Here is a 9,523-nt window from a genome sequence, read left to right as displayed (position 1 = left end):
GTCAAATTAAACTTATTGATTAGAACCCATTAGTATGTAATGGATTGTTAATTTGACTCTTTTTACAAATCATATTTATCTGCACCAATAAAATATTTGGATTTAATATTCACATATCACATTTATGGTGACGTTGATTGAGGGCCTAGTGAATGGAACAGAAAAGCCCTACTTGACCCTTTCTGCTTATAGGGTCAGTTACCCAAACTCCTGCAAACAGTGGGGAGCTCACACATAAAAAATCTTGGAGAAAAGCAAAGAAAGATTCCTCCTGTTTGGTCACCTTGAGAGAAATCCCACATCCTACAATCCGTCAGAATCAGGGTACTGCCGTGTAGCAGTCAATTAGATTATAAGACAGTTGCAAAGTCCTGGAACAGGAACTTAGCTTTTGGGAAATGTCAGCTGAGCTGTGACCTCTTAGACCTCTTCTCCTGTTGAGGAAAACAGCCCAAGAAAGACTAACTCCGTTTGCCGCCAGAAGATCCTTAGCAGGCGGCTGCATACAAGAAACACATGAATATATTTTCTTGGTATTTCAAATAGCAATGAACTGTGCGCTGTGGGAGATCAGGCTGGGAAGACAGGACCAAAAGATTGAAAAGTGCTACCATTTGTGGAGTGACCACTTGCAGTCTGGCTCGGGAGGGTATGGAATATAAAAATAGTTAACTTGCCTAGCATGAACATCAGCCGGTCCGTATGAATGCCAATGAAGCCCAAACAATTGTTCCGTTCTCCCAGTGTACCAGCTGAGTTTTGATTCTGCTTATTTTTGGAGAGGAAATGCTATGTCCAAGTCCACTGAATGCTCAGTTCCAGAGGCTAGGCTATATAGCACAACCTCAATTATTTCTTTGTTTTTAACTTAAATTTTTCTTCCTCTCTAGAGTTGTGTTATTGTAAATGCCTCTGCATTTTCTGGTTTCGTTTTTGCCAGCTGTCCCAAGCCTCCTGAGAAGCCGGCAGGCTACACATTTTAAATAAATAAAAAATAAAGACACGCTTTTCCTGATACTGGCCAAATCCCATTACAAAGAGAACCAAGGCCCCATCAGAATTCCTTTGTTGCCCAGGGGTTGTCCTATCAATATTGTATAAAGCAAGCAGGGCATTGCCTACGCTTTGGAATTCTACTTATTATTTCAAGGGTTTGGGTTGATGTTTGTGGTCATGAGAGTCAATCTGTAGGAATAAAATACCTTTTTTCAAGGTGGCAACAACAACAATAACAAAAAATACTTGCACAGCTAGGGTTGGGTTGGTGTAATATTTGGTTTGTCTCCTGTGCCTACGAACAGAGAACTAAGCTGGCCATTGCTAATGGTGTGTGTGCGTGTGTGTGTGTGTGTGTGTGTGTGTGTGTGTGTGTGTGTGTGTGTGTGTAACTGCTATGACTTTTTGCAGCCACCAGGTAGAAATCATACATAGCCTACTTACTAAGTCCAGGATATTTTCTTTTCTTTTTTCTTTTCTCTTCTTTTTCTTTCTTTCTTTCTTCTTTCTTTTGTTCTTTCGTTCTTTCTTTCTTTCTTTCTTTCTGTCGTTCTTTCTTTCTTTCTCTTCTTTCTTTCTTTTTCTTTCTCTCTCTCTTTCTTCATTCTTTCTCTCTTTCTTCTTTCTTTCTTCTTCCTTCCTTTCTCCTTCCTCCCTTCCTCTTCCTTCTTTCTTCTTTCTTCTTTCTTTCTTTCTTTCTTTCTTTCTTTCTTTTCTTTCTTTCTTTCTTTCTTTCTTTTTCTTTCTTTCTTTCTTTCTTTCTTTCTTTCTTTCTTTCTTTCTTTCTTTCTCTTCTCTCTTTCTCTCTCTTCTTTCTTTCTCTTTCTTTCTTTCTTCTTTCTTTCGTTCTTTTTCTTTCTTTCTTTCTTTCTTTCTTTCTTTCTTTCTTTCTTTCTTTCTTTCTTTCTTTCTTTCTTTCTTTCTTTCTTTCTTTCTTTCTTTCTTTCTTTCTTTCATCTTTCTTTCTTTCTTTCTTTCTTTCAACTTAAAAGCAACTTTTCAGAAGCTAATGCATTAAACACCAATTGTGAATCTTTTCAGTTACCACTTGAAAATGCATCTTTTTTTCCTCAGTAGGAATTGATCTTAATTTTGGAGCTGTCCTTGTTTAAAATAGTAAGTTTTCTTATTAAACACCATTGCAATTTCTTTTCTCAAAGGAACAATATGAGTCCCCTCATAAGTGGTCATTATTATAGATAAATGTGGGCAAGCGGGATTTAAAGAGGAAGGAAGCACTTTCCCTGTGCTCAGCAGAAATTTGGTGTCAGAAATAGAAATAGTCCCTTGTAAGTTCTGTAGTTTTTTTTCTACACAGGTTATAGGCAGGGATTTTAATATAGTTCAGCGTTGGATTGAATGTAAACACCTAGAGTAAAGGGAATAGATTCTATTTGTCTACTTCTTTCTCCAAGAACTAACAAAATAGGTATTTGTTAATTACAGGGTAAATTTAAGAATGAGAAATATCCTTAAAATCTTAATCTTTCAAACTCAGGTCATGCTGTTTTCTCATATCTGGGGCAAGTCTTGTATATCTGCAGGATTAATAAAATGGTGGGCAATTCTTGTACTCTTTGGCCATTCGGAAGAACTAACAAGGCAAAAACACTTTATGAAATACATAATAATGATTTATACAGTAAGTTATACTCCCTCAGGCAAGGATGTTATATAAACCACAAAGTATTTGGTCACTGCAACATTTAAGACATCTTAAAGATGCTTAAATACCATGAGATTTATAAATATTTTAATAGTTAAATGAATTTAACTTTGAAAGTTGCCTAATATTTTGTGAGGTTTGAGGTTGGAACTTGTTTTTCTTTTTTGCATTTGAATGTGCCTCATTTGGGTTGATGCAAGGAAGTTAGCATGGTGCTTAATAGCAGATCATAACGGATTTAACTTAATTCCGCCATAATGAATTAATTCTCTCAGTGACACTGTTTTCATTATAGATTTAATGACATCACCTTGGCCAAGATTCAGGAATTCAGAACTCGAAGTTACCCTGTATTATCTGAAAACAAAAATGGAAAGATGATTCTGCTTTATGTCTGTGTGTCTCCAACTGTGCCTAAGAGGACGTGGAGTATGTATGTTATTTGGGATAGTTGAGAGTTAAAAATAAATTGCCTAAGACCAGTGAGGACATTGGATTCACATTCTCTTCACTTGTCTTCTGGGACATTTGTTCTGTAAACCGTGAAACCAAAGAAGAAGAAAGCCCTTGTGTTTCTTTTCATTTGCTTATGTCATGATTATTTGTTGTAAACATAAGGGGATAAATATGCAATCTTGAATCATAATCCAGAAACAAGTTTTACCAGCTAAGGAAAAGGGATGAGTGGGTGTAAAAATATTTAGGCTGCATTTTCGAGGACTGGGTTTGATTTCCTGTTGGATTCGTTTATTTTGTGGAATTAGAGGGATGGTGCATCCTATTTTTATAGGCTTGTATTGTTACCCCAGGAATGTTTTAGCAGACGCAAAATTAGAAACAAATTTCATGTGTTCTCCAGTGCCCTTTAGGCCTGAAAGGACAGGAACAAAGTATGTTGGTTTGTCATCAGAACTCCAGGAAGCCACAAGGAAACAGAGCTTAGGAACCAAATTGTTCAAAATGGGAAAGACATAAAAAATGCACAGCAGATGGTCCCAGTGCAGAAGGAAAAGCCTCAGGAAGAAGGGACCGCCAGTAATGCTAATTGATCTTCAGCAACAGCGGTTTGTGACCCAAGATAGCCATCTTCCCTCTGACTTTGCTCTGTAGACATTTTTTTAGATTTTAAATGGATCATCAATTGATCATCATAGACACACAGATATACTTGGGCTAAGTTGCCAGTTGATTGGAGTCTCAGATGTCACCCTGAGTGTCTATATGGGTGCACATGGTTTCTGTTGGCTTTAATAAAAGTGAAAAACACCAAATGTGTGTTGTTGTTGTTGTTGTTGTTGTTTTAATTACCTTCAGTATATTGAAGGACTGCTGGTTGTCAGAGCCCTTCGTGTTGAAAGGAGAAATGTTATGCTGATTTTTTTAGAATTGCTTTTTATGCCTATAAACAAACAGCACCATCAAACTCAGTTAGTAGATGCTTACTTCGGGGATAGGAAAAAAGAACCTTACCTCTGAGGTATCAGGCCCAAATTTGAAAAAGCTTTCACAGAGTGAATGCCAATTTTGATTTTCAATTGCCAACTGATCGTCTACCTGCATCTATCAGTTAAGTATTTATTAACTAACTCAGTGAGTTACAAGCATCATCCACAAATACCACCTTTAGGATACATTTTTTAGTGAATGCAAGATAGTTTTTAATGAGGAGGAGAAGGAGGAGGAGGAGGAGGAGGAGGAGGAGGAGAAGAAGAAGAAGAAGAAGAAGAAGAAGAAGAAGAAGAAGAAGAAGAAGAAGAAGAAAGTTTTTATTGAAAAATTATTTTAAAGGATGTGAGGAAGAAGAAGAAAGAGGAATATGTTCAAAGCGTTCATGAATTTGAAGAGCAAGCCAAATAACAGAGACAAGAAAGTGAGACACTTGTTCAAGGACAGACCTGGGCTTGAGAAATCAAGTGCACATTTAGATCTTTGATCACAGCCAAATTACCTTTTCTGGTTGTTGTCTAATTTGCAGTTTCATGCATCTTTACATTGTTACTCTCTTTCCAAGAATCTAATAATTTATCTTATAGAGAAAGTGCATATTGCTTTCATAAATGGAAGAAAAATAATCACTACTTGCAAAGAAATCATCAAAATAATAATTCCTTCTTGTATGGGCTTCTGAGCTCTTTTGTTTGTTTGTTTGTTTGTTTGCTTGTTTGATTATAAAAGATTATCCTGTTTCAGAAAGTTGTGAAGGAAGAATGAGCTTCTGTAGTCGATATAGACTATATCTGTGATGATCTGAAGGTTGTTAGTGCAGTGGAAAATGACCCTATGGCTTCATTTCAATCCCCCTTCCTCTGACCTGGGTCTAAAAACAGTCTTGCCCCAAAGATGCTTATCTAGGACTGGAGTGATAGAACAGTAGGTAGGTGTTTGCCCTGTACCGGACTGACCTGGGTTCAATCCCATGCATCCCTTGGTCCCCTGAGCCCACCAGGAGTGATTCCTGAGTGCTCAGCCAGGAATAAGGCCAGGAGTAAGCATCGCAGGGTGTGGTCCTAAAATAAAACAAATTAAAAACAGAAACCAAAACCAAAAATGTTTACTTATTGGAAAGAAAATATATATGCCCAGAATCTGAACTGATTATATATAGCTGGATGATTTTTTCTTGTCAGTTTTTTCATACTTGTCAACTTTTTCATGTGTACTTTGTTTCGTGAAAATTTAGCAAGACTAGGCACATAGCAGCCACCGTTTACTATGTGCTATGTGCTACTCACGTGCTCTCATCTAGCTAACTCTTGTCCTCAGTCTAATCACACATGACAACTAGAAGAATCAAAGCCAAGAGAACTTAGGGTGGTCCACATCAACATAGGTGATAAATTAATTTAGGTTGCCAATTCTGCCATAAATCTTTTTGTTTGTTTGTTTTTGTTGATTTGGGGCCACACTCTGGCTCTGTGCTTAGAAATTGTCCCTGGCTGGGGGAACATAGGGGATGCCAGGGATCGAACTCGTGTCTATTTTGGGTCAGCCGCATTCAAGGCAAGTGCCCTATCACTGAGTTACCACTCTGGCCCCTCAGCCATAAATCTTTTTTTTTTTTTTTTTTTTTTGGTTTTTGGGCCACACCCTGTGACGCTCAGGGGTTACTCCTGGCTATGCGCTCAGAAGTTGCTCCTGGCTTCTTGGGGGACCATATGGGACGCCGGGGGATCGAACCGCGGTCCGTCCTAGGCTAGCGCAGGTAAGGCAGGCACCTTACCTCCAGCGCCACCGCCCGGCCCCCTCAGCCATAAATCTTAAAGCCTATGTTTGCAACAGCTAAAGCTTCCTTCTATCTGGTGTTTTATTTGTGGGCAAATATATGGCCTATTCTAGAAAAATGCCTGCCCTCTACATGGGTTAACCATGGCCACAACCACACAGCATACGAGCCATGCCAAAACTCCTTGGCTGGAAGAGACAATAATTTCCTTTTGCTTGTGCTTATGTGGGTGAACTGGAAAGGTTCGACTGCAGCTGAAATGACTATCTGCCATGTCTATCCGCCTCCTCCCACCTCCAGCAGGCTGGCCAGCAGATGAGTTTAGAGCAATGGCAGAGATTCCAAACAGCAAATCCATCTCATCACCCCAGCTACAGAAGTCCATGGTCAGCCTCTGGACACCTAACTGGGAATTTCCTATTGGCCAAGGCAGAGCCCAACATCAAAGGACAGGGAAAAACATGGCAAACTTATGACCAAGAGCACGGCAGACAGAGGTGACGAATCAGGGCCAATAGTGCAAACTCCATTTGAGAAGCATGAAAGTATATCCCTACATCATTCATTTGTAGCATTATTGGTTGCTTGTTTATCTTCATAGCAACACAGAGCTTCTCAACCCAACTCCAGTTCATTAACAAAACAGACCAGCAGAAAGAAACGATACTACCATTCCTAAGTAGTTGATGCAATTTGCTTCGTTTCTTTCTGAAACCAACTGAAGCCCCAGGATCGGAAATGCCTATTGTGGATCAAAGAAGTAAAAAGAGGGATTATATAGGGTGGAGCAGCTCTAGATGTGCCTCTCCCCTTGTCCAGTATGTCCTCTACTCTGCAAAAAAAAAAAAAATTTGAGGGCAAAATCAAGATTCCTTTCCTTATATTTGGGTATTTTGGGTAAAGAAGGGAATGATGGAATTCTGCAGAGAAGTCTCATTTTGAGTTCAACAAACAGTACAATAAAAATGTTTAAAGAAGTTACTCGAGAGAGATTTGGGATTTATTCCCCCCCACCCCCGAACTGAAATCAGGTGTTTCACATGAACACAGTCTTCATTTAAGTTCATCATTTGAGAAACTGCTTAAAAGTGTTTTTTTTTTAAAACAAAAATATGGCTCCTTTACAGCAGGGCCAGTCTCACTCTGCGCAGGTTGCTTACATGCAGGGCAAGGTGAGGAAAGGTTGTACTTGAAGCTTGACTGTGCTGTCTGTTTCTTTCACTGATGAAATGAAGTCAATTTCAAGTCCGTTTCAGGTTGGTAGGATTCAAGCCTTTCAAACCTAGAAAAGAAAACTTCAAGTTCTCCAGGAAAGACATTGATCCCTCCCAAGGAACCAGGCTTTTGCAGGGAAAAGTCTTAGCCTAAGCATCTGAAGATCAAGTGCAGCCTGACTAGACAGCTCACCCCTCCAGCCCTCATGAATAGCTGCTTGTCCAAGCCCCAAGCACGAGCAGGAAACACCGACCTTTCCAAGCTTTGCTCTGCCTCCTGCTCTGGGAGTACCATCTGTGAGCCAGGCAAGGAACCTCTCTTCTGAGGCCGCTGCTTTCAGGAGGGAACAGAGAGACCCAGAAAGAGCAAGTATTGGCCCCAGGTAGTCCATGCAATAAACCACAGATCAGAGGCTGGATCTGCTGAAGCAATTTACAGAAACGACCTCTTCCTTTCCTTAGAGTCCGGAGAGCTCTCAAAGTAATAGTTTCTGTTTCCTTTATCTCCCTTCTCTCTGTTCACTTGGGAGTAGTTTTAGGATCACACAAACAGGGCTAGCTGCTCTGAGTCATTCCCAGAGCACATAGCGCCCCCTGCCGCAGGAAGAACTTGCTTAATGCAAGTGGAACTCGCCCTTCCATTCGGTGGGGCTTTTTTCAAATCAGAACCCTGCATTGGCTTAGTTATTTCACCTCAAGGAATTGTCCTCTGAGATTGATGTCCAGAGGAAAAGAAATCAAATATGTATTATTGCGTGCATTAAACTAGTATTTGAAATGTATGTCTAGAGCACAAAGATGTTCATGACAGTGATTTTTATAATAATTCAAGGTTTATTTATAATGAAGCAAAGATCCAACAAAGGGACTTGGTTAAGTCAGTGATGTAGAAATATGTGATAATATGAAATACAATATAAGAGATGAAAGTATATAGACCATATCATTAAAAGGCACCCAAACACACACACACGCACACACACACACTCTCTCTCTCTCTCTCTCTCTCTCTCTCTCTCTCTCTCTCTCTCTCTCAATCCTATACCATGAAGGTTAAAGAAATAGAAAAAAATTATTTCACCATTGACTATCTTGGATAAAACAGATAAGATGTAAGAGTTTTTAAACACTGTATTGTGGGCCCAAAGAAAATGCACAGGGGTTTAGAGCCTTGCAAGTCTAAAGACACAAGTTCAAATCCTTGATGCCACAAGCATCAAGCACATCCTGGAAGCCTCAGATTTCTGCAATCCCTGTTTCCAGGAGCAATCTCTAGGTACACTAAAGCCTGGTGTATATAAGTTCTAGTGAGCAATTGGAAATTATATATATAAAATAAAATATAAATATAATATATGCATATATATAAATATATATATATAATCACCACAGAGGGAACACCACAGCTACCCTTGGTGGCCACCACAACCATAATCTATGTGCCTCAGCTGCTCAGCTAAAAAGTGCACCCAGCACTTGTAAAATTCAGGGATGACAACTTTAGATTTGTCTCCTTGAACTCTATGCTGGAGTCTCCCATATCCATGTGATAAGAAGAGGTCCAGGCAGTGGTGCAGGATGATAGATTCCTTGGTTGCTCTCCTTCACTTGATAGATTCTGGGGAGTGTGGGAATCTGGTTGTTTGCTAAGTACCACATCAACTGCTGCAGAATTTGCCTGGCCTATATGAACCTTTCCCCCTTCATCTCTTTTATTCCTGAAGTCAGAAAGTAAGGGGTCAGAGAGAGAATGCAAGATTTAAGGTATATGCCTCGCATGTGGCAAACCCTGGTTCAAATCCTGGCATCAGATGGTCCCCTGTGCATCATTGAGTGCAGCCCTGGAAGCTCCTGAGCAAGGGCTTGGTGTGGCCCAGCCACCTCTAGCACTGCAGGGGCCTGAGCAGCACTGCACTTTCAGCCCCATACTGAAACACTAACTTGGCCGTTAAGAATCCTGGGAGGGATGCCTGGGCCTTCTGCACACTGCTTGCTTGGAAGCCTGCCCCCCCCCATACTAAAATAAAATTTGAGTGTAGGAAGACCATGTCTCTGGGGTTCTGGGGAAAGCTTGTTCTGCTCTCAGCATGGCAGCATGCAAATAGGCTTGGAGTTCTTAGAGTTCCATTGGAATATTTCAAAGCATCAAACCATCCCTTTGCCCCAGTCTGGGGGAGGGAGAGTACTGATATTATTGTGGCTGTCTTTTTTTATTTTTAATTCTATTATTATCAGGATAATGATAAATAACCTCTTGGCAATGGAAAAGTAACTAAGGATCTCTGGATGTTCCACTCAGCAGCTGTGTACTCCTGGGAGCACACTCCAGTCTAGAGCATCCGTTTCCCAGTCTGTGAAAGGAGATTCGGTGGCTCTGGTCTCATTCTAAGTCCCTGCTATCTCGAAGGCAGCCATAAATTAAAT

This window comes from Suncus etruscus, chromosome 14 (genome assembly GCF_024139225.1).
Source record: "Suncus etruscus isolate mSunEtr1 chromosome 14, mSunEtr1.pri.cur, whole genome shotgun sequence".
NCBI classification, from domain to species: Eukaryota; Metazoa; Chordata; class Mammalia; order Eulipotyphla; family Soricidae; genus Suncus; species Suncus etruscus.
Note: the sequence above shows the minus strand (reverse complement) of the source record.